Source organism: Mus musculus, chromosome 19 (assembly GCF_000001635.26).
Source record: "Mus musculus strain C57BL/6J chromosome 19, GRCm38.p6 C57BL/6J".
Taxonomy (NCBI): domain Eukaryota; kingdom Metazoa; phylum Chordata; class Mammalia; order Rodentia; family Muridae; genus Mus; species Mus musculus.
The window spans coordinates 40,442,783-40,460,843 of record NC_000085.6 but is presented as its reverse complement, the minus strand read 5'-3'; the positions used below and the strand labels follow the sequence as shown (position 1 = coordinate 40,460,843).

Below are 18,061 nucleotides of genomic sequence, written 5' to 3'. Positions count from 1 at the left end.
TGCATGCATACATGTATGCATTTTTACAGTGCGGTGGACATGTGGGCTTTGCACATGCAAGGTAAGCTGTCTGCCACTTTGCAATACACTCAGCCTCCCTGTCCATACTGTTTGATCACCTTGACAATTTGTGTTGAGACAGGAAGTACCAGCTCCTTTTTATATTTGAAACAATATCCAAAGCAGACAGTCATTTCCTACCTTGGTTGAAAAGATCCTGACAGTCTTTGGCTCCGGAGAGGCTTGTGATGAGTTCCTTCCCTCTCTCTAGGCCACACATCCCCTTTGCAGGCTGGCCTGTCAGACTGTTCGCCAGAGAAGCCTAAGGCACTCCTAGTAGTACTGGACCCAATTCCTTAGCTGCAAGTGACTCCTAGATTGAAGCACCAAGATGCTCAGGTCTCTTGTGTGTGGTGCGGATGGTATCTGTGTCTGCTGTCGCTGGAGAACCACTGGGTCATCTGCTGCTGCTGTGCAGAGCTGGGGTAGAAACTAAGAGATCAAACTTTGTCCTTTTAAGAAAGCAGGGTAGAAGGAAGGAAGGATGGATGTGTGAGGCAGCGTGAGTGAGTGTGTTCAGTTACCGTCTCGTACTTGCTGCCCCTCAAACCCAAGACCAGGGTTTGAGATGTTATACCCACTTTGGGAGAAAGATAACTACCTGGGAAATGGATACCTTGCTTAGCTGTTGGCTGTTGGCTTATGTTATTTTTTCTTTTTTGGTTTGGTTTGGTTTGGTTTTTTTCGAGACAGGGTTTCTCTGTATAGCCCTGGCTGTCCTGGAACTCACTCTGTAGACCAGGCTGGCCTCGAACTCAGAAATCCTCCTGCCTCTGCCTCCCAAGTGCTGGGATTAAAGGCATGCGCCACCACGCCCAGCTTATGTTATCTTTTCTATTATGGCTATGACCTCAACACTAGAAGTTTCTCTCCAGTCCGATTGTGCAATAGAATATGATAAGTAATATATGAGTTTCTGGTAGTCACATTTACAAAGTAGGAACAGGTGAAGTTCATTTTAGCATGCTTTATTAACCCAGTATCAGAAAAAAAAAAAGGATTTCACTGAGTAATCGTTATAAAAATAGAACAGATCAGGAGGCCTGTATGGATCTGACATGGGTCCTCAGCATGTATGTTATGGCTGGGCAGCTTGGTGTTCCTGTGTGATTCCTAGCAGTTGGAGCAGGGCTGTCTTTACTCTTGCCTGCCTTTGGGACACCTTTCTTCCTACTGGGTTGCCTTGATGCTAAGCAAGGCATCTATCTGTCTCTCAGGGAGTTATCTTTCTCCCTAAGTGGGTGTGATTAATAACATCCTGTGCCCTGGGCTTAGGTTTGAGGGGAAGCCAGTAAGACAAGATAACTGAAATCAGTCACACATCCATCCTTCCTTCTCCTCTGCCTTAGGCAGCCTCGATGTGAGGGGTTGTGCCTGGCCTTATTGTAGCTTGTTATGCCTCATTTGGCTGATGTTTCTGAAAGGCCTACTCCTTTCTTGAGGGGTGGGGGAGGGATTTGCAGTTGAGATATAATATATGAGAGAAGAATAAATAAATGGAAAAAAAACCGTACAAAAATATCAGCGAGATACTTCGTATTCCTTTTAACGGTGAGACCTCAACTCCCACTGTATATGTTAGCTAGGCCTGTCTCAAGTAGTTACTGGTGTTTCACTCTGCAGCCATGTGAGCTGGTAGTTTTTCTACAAGATAGCATGACTTCAGGATTTCTTGATAAAAGATGTATTTTACCTGGCTACCCAGGTAGCAGGGAGTCAACAGTACAGGTGACCGCTTTGCAAACACTTCAGCATGGGTCAGTGCCAGGCAGTCTGCATATCTGTCACCTGAGGGGGATATTGAAGTGTCTCCATCAGACTGGAGCCCCAAGCGCTCCTTTTGTGCAGTCTAATTGGCACTGTCTACACCTTAGCTTCTCTGACTGTGCCTTACCCCCTTTCCAGGGATTCTTGAATTTCACTCACTGTCTTTGGGGGAATGCTGGTGTGGTAGGAAGGGCAGGGAATGTGCACGGTGAGGGCCCTTTCCCTCCCCTGCTAGACACAGCTGCAGTTTCTGATTTATCTAGATGCGATCATGTATTAATGGCAGAGAAGGCACCTGCCAGGAAAGGCAAGGTCAAGAAACCAGCATATTTAGGGAGAACAGGATACTGTGTACTTAAGACCTGTTTTCCTCTGGTGGTTTGTTTAAAAAATGTGTTTGCTGACAATCTAAGAGAATTGGCCCTACAGAGACATAGCCCAAGGGTATGAAATCTCAAATACCTCAGAGGCCAGGCAGGTAGCTTGGGAGGAAGGCTAAGATCAAACTGGGTGGAATGTTCTTGTTTTCACAAAAATGTTGCGGTTGCCTTATTTTGTGGGGTGGGGCAGACATAAGACACTCTTGGTCTTTTTCTGTTGATAGGGAAATATTTCTTTTAAGAGAAAACCAGTACATGCATCAGCATGGGGCTCTGGGGTTGGACAGATGCCTGTAAACACTTAGACCATCTAGAAATGGCTACTACCCAGTTCCATACAGCTGTGACCCTTGAGTTTTAGCATTGCCACATCTTGCTATTTTTAAGGAAAAACCACCCTGTAAAATTATAAGATCTTTGGCTTAATAATTAAAAAAAAATAAAAGAAAGAATTACAGACTGATAGAAAGTAGCAAAGTACCACTTTTTTGGGGTGGTGGTGGTGGTGGTGAGACAGGGTTTCTCTGTGTAGCCCTGGCTGTCCTGGAACTAACTTTGTAGACCAGGCTGTCCTGGAACTCAGAAATCCGCCTGCCTCTGCCTCCCAAGAGCTGGGATCAAAGGCTTGGGCCAGCACACCCGGCAAAGTACCACTTCTTTAGGTGGTTACATTTTGGGTAACTTTATATAATACAGTGTCTAATTCAGGAAGCAGACATTGCTACAATATATCCATATTGTTCCATAAACTCTATTATTTATTCTTTCCACTCGGATTTATTTGTTCTCATTTGTGTGTGTGTGTGTGTGTGTGTGTTTGTGTGTGTGTGTGTGTGTGTGTGTATGTATGTGTTTGTGTGTGTTGTCCTGTGCAGTTTTATTATATGTGCCATTTGTATAATAACAGCTACAGTTAAAAAATTTGGGAGCCAGGTGCAGTGCTTTCCTGTAATCCCACCATTTGGAAGTTAGAAGTAGGAGGATGAGAAGGTCAAATGTAGCTTGGACTGCACAGTGAGTGCAACTATGTTAGATTCAGGTATGAAGGTGTAGATGCACATGCGCACACCACCACCCACCCACACACACACACACACACACACACACACACACTTGAATTTTACATTGTGCAAATAATCTGAAATTGTTGAGGTCCACAGAACATGCCCTAGGCCTGGTAAGGCCTGTTGAGTCTCGAATTTTGAACCTCTATTCCAGTCTATCTGCTCCCTTTTGTTTGTTTGCTTGTTTTTTCTTTTCTGGTCAGATAAAATCGGTGCTACATAAAATGTACTGTTTAACCATTTCCAAGTACGCAGCTCAGCATCTTCCAGCACGTTGTCAAGTCGTGCAATCATTGACACCTTTTTCTGGCCTGCCCTAACGAAGGCCCTTATCCATCAGCATTCGTCTCTAGTCTCCTCTTTTCCCCATCCTCTGGCGTCCAGTAATCTACTTTCAGTCTCTATGGCTTGTCTGCTCCAAACGTTTATGTAAATAGAATTATATAATAAGGCTTTTTTTGTTTGCTTGCTTCTTGCTGGATGTTTTCATTTTACCAAGGAAGAGATTTGAGACTAGAGAAGGAAAATGACGTTTTTGTGATAATAGAGGGAGGAAAGGCTGTCTGCACTCATCCCTTTGTGCCACAGCTGTTGGCCTCTCTTCATTCTGTCGCCAGTGTGATGATCATGGTCATGATTTCTTTTAGGGAGGGTTGAACAAATACATTTAGCAGTAGGGTACTTCCTGTTGTGTGGAAAACCTTCAAGTCACTGTAGATATGGGAATTGTATATCAGAAAACAAGGTGTGTGGTTCAGGTCAATATATTATTGTTAGATACCTACTGTGTGCCAGGCTCAGAACCAACAGGTGCATGTTAGATTGGGTGCTGGCCATTAAGGGACACCCAATTAGGAAAACAGGCAGATGAAAGATGGTTTTTGGATGTTGAGATAAATACTGTAATAGCGAAGGACACCAGGCCCAGGTCCATGTGGAGGAAGCTCAAGGGTGAAAAGGAAGCTAATGGGCAAATGAGTTGGCAGAAAGAGGGTTAGACTTCAATAATGGGATCTGTAGCACCTCACTGTACGTTCATTAGTGGTGACAGAGGATAATGGAGAACATGAAGATGTGGTTCCAGTGGTGAGTTTTGCCAGCTACCCCAATCCCATATCTGAAGTTCTCAAATAGTGTATGGTTGAATGGAGGCAGAGGAGGAGAAGCCCAATTTGATAACTGAGTTTCCATGGGAACCCCACTCTGAGCAGCTAGGCTATACAGTAGAGAGTATACATGGGAGCCAATATCCAGGTAGTGACAGAATTGAGGAGTCATAGCTAAGGGCACCAGAAGACTCATCCCAGAAACCACAGTGAAGCCATGCCATGGAGTGTGCTCAGGGAGCCCTCAGCCATGTTCCACTCACCTGGTTACATGTCTGGCTCATACTGAGCACATGTCACGAGCCAGGAACTGTGTGGTCCTGGGGTTACAGAAATGAACATGTCAGGTAAGGTCCCTGCTGTTTGAATGAGATAAATGTGATAACAGTGGATCATGTTAGGTTCTACTTAGACAGGAGCCTTTGCTGCTGAGAGTAAGGTTTGGGAGTCAGAACTGGCCTTGGTCAAGAGGTACTATTTCTTCTGAGATCTTAATGATGACAGTGTCCCATCCTCGGCAAGAGATAGGAAAAGAAGTTTTGTTACTTTATTTTTTTATGCAGTAGAAATACAAATTCTGTTACTACTCAATGCAAGTAGCATTAAGGTGTTTGGAGTGGGTTGTCTCTGGCCATTTATGGTGTCCTTGGCTTTGTTGAGATGTTCTCAAGGCTGCCAAATCAGATAGAATAGATTTGGTATCTGTGGAAGTTTGGTCCTGAACATACAGTCTTAGGGTGGGGCGCAGGGAAGAAACCACCAGCTTGGAGGAAAGAAACATTCATATTCAAGTAGATGAAAAAGCATAAAGTTACTCTGAATCATCTTAAGTAGGTGTGGTTTTATAATTTTTTTTAAGGGAAGCTAAAATGATTATTTTTTTTTGCTAGTTTCCAGCTAATTCTGTTGTACTTTATGAGTATTGTGTCATTCAGAGGCCTTGGAAACATTCATTTTTCCTCCTACTGAATTTGTGGAGTAGGTGGGAGAGCTTAAAAAAACCTTCGAAGACCCAGTTCCTCTGCCAGTGGGTGCGGGAGGAAGAGGTTTGGCTGGCACTGGGACTGAGTGGAGAGAGCCACGCTAGTGTGAGCCCGTGGAAGTTTCAATGGAGTTCAGGCTCTTAGGGTGTTAGCATTGGTGATGGCCCCTGTGATCCCAGAAATCCCTTACCAGGTTCAAGAGGGGTTAATTTTGCCAGTTGTCAAGTGATCTTCAGTAGGATAACCGATGCAGTGTGATATGAAAGCAAGCCAGAAGGGTCAAGTACTGGAATTTGTTTCCTTTCCAACCTGGTTGGTTGGCCTTTTCTCTCTTGGGCTGTGGATTTGTTGCTGGTAGGAAAGAGAACACTACCTTGAGCTTGGGAAGTGAGTGAGGCCTTGTATTAAGCACACAGAGAGAGAACAGCCAAGTCTGTCTGGGGTGGCATGGCATTTGAGATATATTTTGACAGAAATCAGAGTTTGGAGGTACTGTCTGGGGATATGTGACTTGCTGCCCAACTTGGAACGTGAAGGAAGACAACAATAAAAAGGCAAAGCAGAATGGGACAGGTCCTTGTCCATGTATGGGCTGAGGCATAATGTAGTGTGAAAACGGAAGTCATCTGTGCTGTGGAGGAGATACGCATAGGTTTCTGAGGCCATTGGGCATGAGGGCTCCCCTTGGGCTGGAATGGGTTTGGTGGGTCTTGTCCGACGTTTGGTAGGAATGAGGGTAGCTGAGATGGATTTACAACAGCTAATGCTACTCTGTGGTCTGGGGATGGAGTAGAGAAGAAGAGGCCGCAGCTGAGGGAGGTGAGGGCTTTAGCAGGGCCTGAAACAAAAGCCGCCCTGTCTTTCGAAGCACTGGACTAGAGAAGTGTCTTGTTTTTGGCCAGGGCATGTTAGAACTGTACGAAGAGGAATGAACCATTTGAAAATTGAGGACTACCAGAAGGAGCAAAAGTCCCCTTGCTTTTGCCGAGCTCGCCACCCTCCCTCCCATACACCACCGTATACCCTTCTAAACTTGATTTCTGACTCAAAGTGGAGGTTAATTAGGTTGGAGTGGGATTCCTGGGAGAGTCTCTGTGTTTTGTTGAAGGTACTAAGGCTTGGCCTATTGTTCAAGAAGGTTGACCTTGGCTAGCTGTGGATTTCTTGGGATCCTGGGAGTGTCTCCTTGTTTTGTTGGAGGATAGTGAGGCTTGGTGCTTGGCCTCTTGTTCAAGCAGGTTGACCTTGGCTAGCTGTGGCTTTGTTTGGTGTTGGCTCTTGGAAGGTCACCTGCTCGAATGCGGTGATATGAGGAAGCCTTCTCTCCAGGCAGGTCCATTCAGCAAAGCAGCTTGCTCCAATCCATCATCTCTGTGGCACATACATTTACTTTGCCATTTTTGGCTTGGGATGGCTCAAGCCATTACATGACCACAAAGTGGAAATCTGCAAAGAGAAGTACTCAGCTGGCTTGGCGGATCTCCACACCTTACACTCATCTGCAGTGCTTGCCCTTTGATAGGCAGCAGGGACCTGGGCAGAATGCTTATGTCCCGAATCTGTTCCTCGAAGGCCATTTGATGTCTGGAGAGGTGCAGATCCTTTGTGCTGCTGGAGGGGGCCTGCACAGGTACGTAGGGATACTGTTGGGACTAAGCAGCCCTCGTTTCAACTGGGAACATGTAGTCTGGGTGTATGCTGCTGAAGAGAGGGAGGCCTGCCTCACTTATCCAGTTTCCATTCTTCCCGCATTCTGTCTTCTGCTTAATGGAGTTAAGTGAGCAGTGGCTGTCGTAGACTAGAAATGAGATGGACGTACCGAGAATGAATAAATCTCCTATAAGCAGTATTCTTGGTGCTTTCCTGGAAGATGCTTAATTAACGACCTCGACGAGATGATTCTGGAGCCCCATCCCCAGCTGGGTGCCGGAATCTCTGCTTCCTCTGACAAACAAAAAAATCAAAATTATTTTTGTTAGAGTCTTTTTAGTGCTCCAGGTGATTTTCATTTTCAGCCAGATTAAAAACAAACAAATAAAATACCACCACCACCACCAACACCACCGAAAAACTTGCCAAACAGCTGTGGTGAAATCCTGTCCACCATTCAGGGGGACTGTGTCTTGTTCCCTCATCCTGGCCTTAGCCTGTGTACATGCCGTGCTGTATACCGAGTTCCTGCAAATGTTGGGTTACATGATGCAAGACAAGGATTGGGTTTTGGTTTGTTTGTTCTGGTTGTTTTTCTTTGTGTGAATTGTTGGTGTTAAGATCAACGAGATAAGAGACCTGGACAAAGCTAAAATAGCTGGCTTTTCTTTCTGTTTTTTTGTTTGTTTGTTTGTTTGTTTGTTTGTTTTTTTGAGACAGGGTTTCTCTGTGTAGCCCTGGCTGTCCTGGAACTCACTTTGTAGACCAGGCTGGCCTCGAACTCAGAAATCCGCCTGTCTTTGCCTCCCGTGTGCTGGGATTAAAGCCGTGCGCCACCACCGCCCTGCATAGCTGGCTTTTCAAATGTCCTTGCTTTTGCCTGCATTGTCCCATGTGCTGGGATGAGAACCTTCTCTTTTTGGCCCCTCTCCCGTCTAGACTTTGGGGTTTCCCCAGCGTCCTGTCCGTGCTAGGAAGAACTGTCTCGGCTTCTGTTGCACCAGGTGCTCCTGCTTGGTACTCCTACGTCTCCTGAGCATGCCCATCCAGAGTGTCTAGGCTGGGCCTTTTCCTCAGGACAACCCAAGGGCTGTGCTGACTTTGTATCTCTGTCACCTCACGCAGTCTGGTGTGGGATAGAGCTCGGTGAACCAATCAATAAATTCTTTGAGAGAATGATATAAATAACTCTCACTACCTTAAAGCTGAGTGCTGCTAACATTGCAATGCTGGTGGTGTCTTTATACATCAGCATATGTCCTTGTCTCCTTTTTGCTTTTCTGTGAATGTGCTAGAGATAAAGCCTAAAGCCCTCCACATGCTAGGCACATGTTCTACATCTTCAGCCCTTAGATTTCTCTTTGAAATGTTATTTTTATCTCTGAGTGTTTGCCTGCATGAGTGTATGTGTGCCACATGCATGCAGTACCTATGGAGGCCAGATGAGGGCCTCTGTTCCCCTGGAGCTGGAGTTACAGATGGTTATAAGTTGTCCTGTGGGTGCTGGGCATTGACCCAGGTTCTCTACAAAAGGAGAGGCAAACGAGGGCTCCGAGGAATGAAAGTCACAGTTTTCTATGTAGAGAAAACCCAGGATGCTGGGGTCTGTACTTATGAAGGGTGACTGCTGTGTACTACCAGGTCATCAAGGTCTGACACGAATGTTGTCTGTGTTTACAGATGTAACTGTGGGCTTTTCTACCAATTCCCAAATGACTTAGAGCCTTATTTATAAATAAATGCCTAGGCCATAAGCTAGGTCTGTTCCCTGACTAGCTTGTAGTTTATATTAACCCATTTTTACTATTTTATGTCTACCACGTGGGTAGTTACCACTCCCCAGTTTCTTACATCTGGTCAGACTTCCTGAGCTTGGTTGGGGAATCTTCCTGCCTGCATATTTCCCAGGGTTCCTCTCTCTCTGCCAGATGTGTCCCACCTTCTAATCCTGCCTCAGCTTATTGGCCATCAGAGTTTTACTGACAGATGATGCTTCACACAGTAAACAGAGATTATCCCTACATACAGATCTTCTGATCTGTTTGGCTTTTAAAGAGAAGGAAAAAGTATGAAGTTTATCAGCAGCAGCACCAACAGCAGTAGCAGCATGATCATGATCATAATCTTAATTTATTACATGTGTGTATACACGTTATGGTCAGAGGACAACATTTGAGAGTGAGTTCCCTCATTCCAACATGGCTTCTGGAGATTGAATTAGTTTCGAGCTTGTGTGGCGAGAAATGTTTCAGGCCTAAGATGCCCGAGCTTTTCCATGGCATTCCTGAGTCTTTGCCAGGATCTAGGAAGCAGGTGCAGTGCTGTGTCTCTGCAGACTGAGGGCTTGCCCAGCAGTTGGGTTGAGACGAGGCTGCTGAGGTAGGTAAGGCTAGCTTGTTTGTGGTTTACTCAGAATGTTTTGTGTGCTCTTTCAGGAGTTGGCATCCATTGGAAGACCCTGAGATCCTCTCAGCTCAGAACTCCAGGACCGATGCATCTTCCCACCACCTTGAAGCACTGGTGAATATGTGTTCTTCTTCTTTCCTCTCCTATTGCAGGGAAGGGAAATATTGACCATGCACTGTGATTGGCAGATAGGACGTTCATCTTTTTTTTTTCCCCATGGAAGAAAGTCTATAGGCTGGTGTGTTAGCTACCTTTCTAATCTCCGATAAAACACCATGAGCAAGGCAGCTTCTAGAAGGGAGGCGGGACTTATAATTCCAGAGGGAAAAGAGTGCATCATGGCAGGGAATCATGGCAGCAGGCGGCAGGCTTGGTAGCAGGAGCAGCTGAGAACTCCCACCACCAACTAGAAACAGAGAAAATGAACTGGGAATGGTATGTGGCTTTGAAACTTCAAAGACTGCCCACAGTGACACACTTCCTGTAGCGAGGTCACAGTTCTTAAACCTGTCCACACAGTATCACCAGCTGGGGACCACCGTCACAGCTGAATTTAGGCATATCTAGGGTCTGCCAAGTTTACTGTGGGATCTAGAGTAATTGTGTGATTTCTGAGGTTTCAAACAGCAAAGTATATCTTGAATTGTTTACACTTTGGGGCTGCTTGCTTTGAAGACTAAAGGAGATGATATATGTGAAAATACTTCAGAGAGAGTGAGGTGTTAGGCAGATACAGTGTAACACTCTGGGCTTCCGAGATACCCTGCAGCTCACTCATCTCTCACACACTTTACCTTAATTACGTAGCCTTTTCTAGTGTCCCAGAAATAGCTTGAAGAGACAGCTCCTACAGGCAGGTCACTGAGGCCAGGGCTAGAGGGAGTCTTCCTGTCTTGCTTTGCGGTGCTCATGTCTCTCTTTACCTGCTACCCCAAGAGACAAGACTCTAAAGCTTGTCATGTCAGAGTTCACTAGCACATTAAAATTATCCTCCCATATGTACAGGTTGGTAACATGGCTTTTAAATACTTGTTTTCTGAGATCTCTAGGGTGGTTTTGTAAGACATTTTCATTTTCTTTTTAAGTTAGTTACTACTACTCTAACTCTGTTTTATTTTCCATACACACACACACACACACACACACTTTTTAATTGTTCTTTCCTTTTTGTTGAAAATATTTTTTTTTCATACAAAATATTGTGATTTTATTTTTCCCTCCCCCCAACTCCTCACAGGTCCTCCCCCCACCCAATTCCATCTCCCTCCTCTCATCAGAAAACAACCGAGCATTTAAAAAGTAGTAAAATAAGACAGCAATAAAGACTTCAAACCAGAATGGGAACAAAGAAGTAAAGAGCCAAAGAAAAAACACAAGAAAGTCAGACAGACACAGACACAGAGACACAACACGTTTCCAACAGAAATTATATAAAGACACAAAGTTAGAAACCATAATATATAAGCAAAAGACCTATAAAGGTTTAAAAAACAAAAAAGCTCAGACAAAGCATCATGAGACCAAAACTTCCCAAAAATCCCAGTGACTTCACTTTGTATTGTCCATCTATTGCTGGGCAAAGGGCCTGCCCTTAAGTATGGCTTAGATACTCAGTAAGACTCAGTTGGAGGTAACTAATTTTTCCTTTGCGTAACTCTGTGTGTGGTTTAAGACAACTACCCTCACCCCTGGAGGAGCTGGGTGGGTGCTAGGGTTGGCTGGAAGAAAGGACATTTAGTCAGGACAATCAGGCCTAGGACTAGGGACCCAACTCACCCACAGAAGCTGTGTTTTTGTTTTGTTTTTTAATCTGCTTTGGGGGAACATGTTGGTCATTCTGGGTCCCATCTTAAATCCCATCAGGTAGAAAGAGGGATATACAGTGGAGTCTTCAGGGACGCAGGTGGACATTTAATCTATCCAGCAAGCATGTGGTTATGTATACTCTATAAAAAGACTTGGGGATTTGCTGTCCACAAGGTGGGCTGTGTGTCTACTCATCCTTGGAGCTCAGCCTTGAGCGATGACCACAGATAAGAACATGAACTCCAAGGGGGGTTGAGATCTCTGCTTATCTCTCCCTGTGTCTTGATGTGGTCTCTCCACTTCTTAGGCTCCTTGAACCTGATGAATCTTAACTATGTGTATGGTTATACATGGAGCAAACACATAAGCCAAGTGAAAAAAATGCAATTTCTGGGAATAATAAATGCTATGAAAGAAATTAAAAAGAAAAGAGAGAGCCGGAGAAAGAGAGTGAGGGAAAGTGAAAAGGGGCGAGAGAGACCGATTTCCTATAGAGATCTGAATGGAGGAAAGGAATCAGGGAGGGGTGGTCTCAGGAAACAGCAAGGGAAGGCAGAGCCTTTGAGGCAGGCTGCTTTGGCATGGTGGAGGGACAGGAAGTGGGGTGGTTTGGCTGACCTTGGGCTGGGGGTGGCTTAGGGAGGGAGGGATGTGAAATGAGATGGTAGTGTAGATGGGAACCAGATTGTGTAGGTAGGTCATGGTGAAGTTTGGGTTTCTCTGTGTCTGAGTGACTAGATTGTACTGGAGAAACTTGGGTAGGTAGAGTAGTTAGTTGATGTGGTCCTCCACTGTGAAATCACTCTTTAGGATCTTGAATGGATAATAGAAACGAGGGCAGAGACCTTGTCCGTTGCCAGGCGATAGGTAGAGGTGCGGGCGAAACCACAGAGTGATGGTAAGTAATAAGGTTCGGCTATGCTTGGAAGATAGAGTCTGCAGCTCAGTGTGGGCTGTGATCGAAGAGGAGAATCACAGCTGAGCTAGGAGTTTGGGCCAGGTCAATTATTCAGATGGGGAACAAAGAGGGACCCTAAATTTTTGATTTCAAGGCTGGAGGTGTAGCTCTGCTGATAGCGTACTTATCTGATGGACACAGAAATCGTGAGTTTCTCATTCCTCAGCACCATATAAACTTAATATAGCGGTCAGCATGTGGAGGCGCAAGGACTGTACGTTTAAGGTTGACCTCAGCTGTGTAGTGGGCTATATATATGACTCTCAGAGAAAAGTTTCCACTGAGCCATATTAATTTTGAGATGCCCACCTACCATTATCACAGAGGTATAATAATGTTGCCTGATGCTATAAAATCAGCTCTGGATGGTATTTAAAGCTAAGACTGGATGAGGCCATATGTACGATTTTGACAGAGAAGAGAAAAAGACAAAGGGTGTTTTTTTTCTGGATAAACCCTAGGAAGTAAATTAAGGTCTGGTAAGATGGCTCAGAGTGTAAAGGCACCCCCTGACTGCCAAGCTTGACAACTGGACACTTATTCTCAGGACCCACATGGTTGAAGAAGAGAACCAACTTCCGTAAATTCTCCTCTGTCCACTTATGCTGTGACATGTGCACCTGCATATGATACACGTGCATACATAGGCTACATACATGTAATGAGGAATTTTTTAAAGAAGTAGACTAAGGACATATGCAAGAGAATATGGTTTGATTCCCCTTTGCTGTGAACTGCACAAATGATACGAAAATTGTAACAAAGCCTCATCTTGTATAAAAAGTTAAAACACCGTGATGTCCCCACATCAAGAAAATTCAGTCTAGATTTGCACAATTTAAAATCTGTTTTCTGGGACAATTTATAAACTGCATTTGTGCACTTGATGCATCAGTGTGCTTTTGGCTGGCAAGCCAGAAGACCAGCAGCAGCCTTTGCCAATAATCTGTAAACTGCATTGCTTTTCCTATGGGCTGGAGCTTTGACAAGCTGCATTGTGGCTGACTTAAATTTACTCCACACCCCAGTTGTGGTTTGGTCTTGCTGTATATTAAGTGTGGGCCCCCAAGACCTGGAGTCTGCCTGTAGGCCACATCCCCAGGTTATTTTTAATTGATAAACAAAGATGCCAACAGCCAGTAGCTGGGCAGAAGAGACATAGGTGCGGTTTAGACATAGGATTCTCTGGCTTGAGGTTGGAGGAGAATGACCCAGGGAGTAGGGGATGGAGGAGGGATGGAGGAGAAATCGCCATGGGTTAAGTGAGAACGTGGGTTAGGGCTGGCCAATTGGAGTGAAGAGCAGCCCACAGAAAACATAGTAAGTAATAACGCAGGGTTATTGATAAGAGATACATTTTAATAGCATGGAGGGTAGATATCTGCCCAGTTCTTATGCTTTTAAAGACTTAGAGTGAATATAAAGGTTGTGTCTGTCTTTTATTGGGGAACTAAGTAGTCAAAGGTGGGATAAAAACCCTGGATTGGGATTAAAATTTTTTATGACACATACCCTTCAGATTTCTTTTCCTGCCATGATTATGTTATCCCAGAGGGATAAACTGAAGACCCACTGTGTGTGTGAAACATGTCTGAAAATTAGTTAATTTCCACAGAAAGATACTATAAAATTCTATGAAAAGGGGTTGGAGGGGTGGCTTAAGGCCAGTGCCAGGGGAATCTGACACCTCTGACCTCTTAATGCACCCACACACCTGCACACGACTCCACACAGACACACACCTATACACATAATTAAAAAGAAGTATCCAGCAAAGAGTAACAGGCAGCACAGTGACATTTAGGACATCCTCAAAATGTCCCAGCTTAAAGACCAGAGTAACTATAACTGCAACGCCTATGTGTGGGGCTTATTCGTCATCCATATCCCCCAAACACCGAGGACTCGTGGGAGGGGACCCGTTTTGAATCGCATACATTTTCATCTTATTTCTGTGGTTCTGGCATGAAGTGCAGCTGCTCTGTGCTGGTTTCATTCATCTCATTCCATTTCCTGTGAATCACCTACGAAGCCTCCGCAGGATCTTACTGGTCTTCTTAGTTTACCCATTTCAGGCTACCGGAATATTTCTTTTGATTTTCTCCCAACTTCCTTAGCCCTTTCCAACATTATCTAAAGAATTATTTATTTATGTTTATGTATATACGTACATTATAGCTGCATTCAGACACACCAGAAGAGGGCATCTGATCCCTTTACAGATGGTTGTAAGCCAACATGTGGATGCTGGGAATTGAACTCAGGACCTCTGGAAGAACAGTGTTCCTAACCGATGAGCCATCTCTCCAGCCCCAACATTATCTATTTTAAAGCCTGTCTGCCTCCCCTCTCTGCCTTCAGGATAGCCCTACCCTTAACCTCAAGGCTCCTGAAGATCTGCAGGGTTTCTCCTCCCTCCCACCCCCTCTGTCTACCTGGCCTACCCAGCCTTGTGTGGAAAAGATGCCTTAATGGAAAGCCTTGGAGTGTATTCCAGGATGGGTTGATTTAATCCCAGGCACCTGATTTGTTTGGGCGTGGGCTTGAAGATGCCAGGCTTTTAGGGAAAATATTCAGAATGAGCCTCCGGTACACCTGGTCTCTGGAACATGTGGGCGGACTCGTGACAGGCTGCCTTTGAGAGTGGTTATGGCCACCGAAGGCTTCGGTGGCTTTTATAGTATCAATGTTGCCTTTCATGTCTTGTGTTCTCACAGAGTATAAACGTAATGAAGGTGACCCATACAACTTAACTCACAGTTGTTGGGGAGGATCTTTCCTTCATTTATTTATTTATTTATTTATTTATTTATTTATCTTTTATTAGATTTTTTATTTTACATACATTTCAAATGCTATCCTGAAAGTTCCCTCTACCCTCCCTCTGCCCTTCTTCCCTACCCACCCACTCCTGCTTCTTGGCCCTGGCATTCCCCTGTACTGGGGCATATAAAGTTTGCAATACCAAGGGACCTCTCTTCCCTGTGATGGCCGACTAGGCCATCTTCTGCTACATATGCAGCTAGAGACATGAGCTCAGGGGGTACTGGTTAGTTCATATTGTTGTTCCACCTATAGGGTTGCAGACTCCTTCAGCTCCTTGGGTGCTTTCTCTAGCTTCTCCACTGGGGCCCTGTGTTCCATCTTATAGATGACTGTGAGCATCCACTTCTGTATTTGCCAGGCACTGGCATAGCCTACGAGACAGCTATAACAGGGTCCCTTCAGCAAAATTTTTCTGGCATATGCAATAGTGTCTGGGTTTGGTGGCTGATTATGGTCTCTGGATAGTCCATCCTTTCGTCTTAGCTCCAAACTTTGTCTCAGCTATTAAAAACAATGGATTTATGAAATTCTTAGACAAATGGATGTATCTGGAAGATATCATCCTTAGTGAGGTAACCCAATCACCAAAGAAGTCATTAGATATGCACTCACTGATAAGTGGATATTAGCCCAGAAACATAGAACACCCAAGATACAATTTGCAAAACACAAGAAAATTAAGAAGAGGGAAGACCAATGGGGAGATACTTCATTCTTCCTTAGAATAGGGAACATAATACCCATGTAAGGAGTTACAGAGACAAAGTTTGGAGCTAAGACGAAAGGATCTTTCCTTCTTTATAGTAAGTGATCCCAGGAATTAAAATGAACGGGGCGTTCTCATGGTCCTGGAAATGAAGAGTAACAGAGCATGTAAGACAACAGAGTCTGGTCAGTAAGATGTCCCAGCTGGTGGAAGCGCTTGCAATCTAAGCCAGACAGCCTGAGTCTGATCCCTGGAACCCACTCAAAGATAGAAGGAGAGAACCAACTCTACAGTTCTCCTCAGACCTCCACACATGTGCCCCCGTGTGTATATCATACGTACAAACAAAATCATAGTTTGAAAAATGGACTATAAAGGACATCTTCCTCAAGGGGTTTTTCTTGTTTGCTTGTTTGCTTTTTTTTCCTTTTTCTTTTTTTTTTTTTTTGGTGTGTGTGTGTGTGTGAATCAAAAAGGAGGCTCAGACATCAGACTTCCAGACCATTTCAGGATGAACGTTCTGTTGGGAAGGGCAGCGGTGTGGAGAGGAGAGTTGGCCTTTCTCTCACTGTGTTCTCCTTGGTACTTCATGCTTTCGCATGACTTACTCTGTTTACACAGGACCACACTAGCATCTCTTTTCATTTTCATTATCCATTAAGTTCTTTTATCTCTTGGTCTGTATGTAGCTGTTCATATTAGTTTATATTGATTGAAGTCACTGCCTGTTCACAGTGCTTATTGTCTTTTTTAGCTCTTCAAGTTTATTATTGATCTATCGCAAGGGTTGGTAACTTAAGTTTCAGAGTTTTGGATGTGTCAGGTATGACATTCCAGGCCAGTTTCTTCCCTTCCTCTGTTCCTGATTTCTGAAAAGATATTAGGGTATTCTTAATGAACACTTTATTTAACTGCTTTAGGCAAATAAGGATTTTAGGTGTGGTTTAGTTGCCATAATTTGGCTCACAGATCAGACTATTTCAAGTGAATTTCACCACACCCTTTAGAGAGAAATCTTAATTTTTTTTCATAGATTTACTTATTTTGTATGCATGAGTGGTTTTCTTGCATGTATGTCTGTGCACTGTGTGCATGCCTGGTGCCTATTGAAGGTCAAAAGAGGGCATAGGATCCCGTGGAAATGGAGTTACAGGTGTTGCAAGGTCCACGTGGGTGCTGGGAACTGGCTCTAGGTTCTCTGAAATCTGGAATCTGTTGCAGTTTCTCGTTTCTAATCTCAGAGTTCAGATAGATTAAAATACAATCCAGACTCTTTCTTGTCTTAACAATCTGTCCGGACTGGAGAGATGGCTCAGAGATGGTTAGAAGCACTCGTTCTCTGAGCACCAGAACCTAAGCTGGCATCCCAGAACCCGTGGAATAAGCTGGCATCCCAGAACCCGTGGAATAAGCTGGCACCCCAGAACCCATGGAATAAGCTGGGTGTGGTCTCATTTATACACGTGTCTACACTGTTGAGGCCAGAGACAAGAGGATCATTGGGGCTTGATGGTACCAGATCAACTGAAGAAACACATGTTTCAGATTGAGGAGAGCTCCCATTTCAAAAGAATCAGGTAGAGAGTGATAGAAGATGGTACCTGATGCTGTCCTCTGGCCTCTGTGTACCCTGTGCATGTACCTGCATACAATTGTGCAGATGACACTCTGTTCTTCTCATCTTCTCTCATCCTCTCTTCTCTCCCCCCGCCACCCTTTCTATCTACTTTTTATTTTCTTATCAGTGGAAACTGCTTCAGGTTCAGGGAGAGACCACTCCCAGATGGAGTGATGGGGATGACACTTGACAGTGTCCTTTATGTGCACACATCTGTACACAGGTGTGCATATCATTCCCTCCCTCTCTGCCTCTCTCTCTCGCTCTCTCTCTCTCTCTCTCTCTCTCTCAAAGGCTCACAATTTAGTTTGCGTAAGTTGATGACGACATAGAGACGTGTGAGAGGGGAACTACTTGGCGTCTGTTGGGCAGTTTTTGCAATTTCATTGTCTACAAGTACTTCTTAGGGCTGTAACTTTGTTCTGTTACCAGTGATTTGTAAATCTCCTTTCTGGCCAGAACTCAGTTTGTGCAGCATTATCATCATTCTTAGATATTGATGTTTTTTCAAGAGATTTACACATTTGATTTTTACACCTTTTAAACAAGCAGGAAATTATGTCACATTTGCTGGCCATGTGTAGAAACAAGATATTTTCTCCCCTTCCATCTAGTGACTATTGCAAGGATAGATAAAGTATTTCCCGACTTTCTTTTTTGGTCCAGGTTTGGGGGCATAAACATTAGGTTGTGCTTTGAGTTGTCACTAGAACAAGGAGATTGGCATTATA

General features: G+C 44.4%; 1 protein-coding gene across 24 annotated transcripts in view; it reads left to right on the top strand.

The window, feature by feature from the left end:
• Sorbs1 (sorbin and SH3 domain containing 1) overlaps window positions 1-18,061 on the top strand; it is a 221,916-nt gene that overhangs the window by 53,112 nt on the left and 150,743 nt on the right. For all 24 annotated transcript variants that reach the window (XM_030250827.1, XM_030250826.1, XM_017318096.2 and 21 more), the window contains one exon: window positions 9,446-9,530. The gene's annotated coding sequence lies outside the window, so the exon portion shown is untranslated. Of the gene's footprint in view, window positions 1-9,445; window positions 9,531-18,061 lie in introns of those variants that run through there.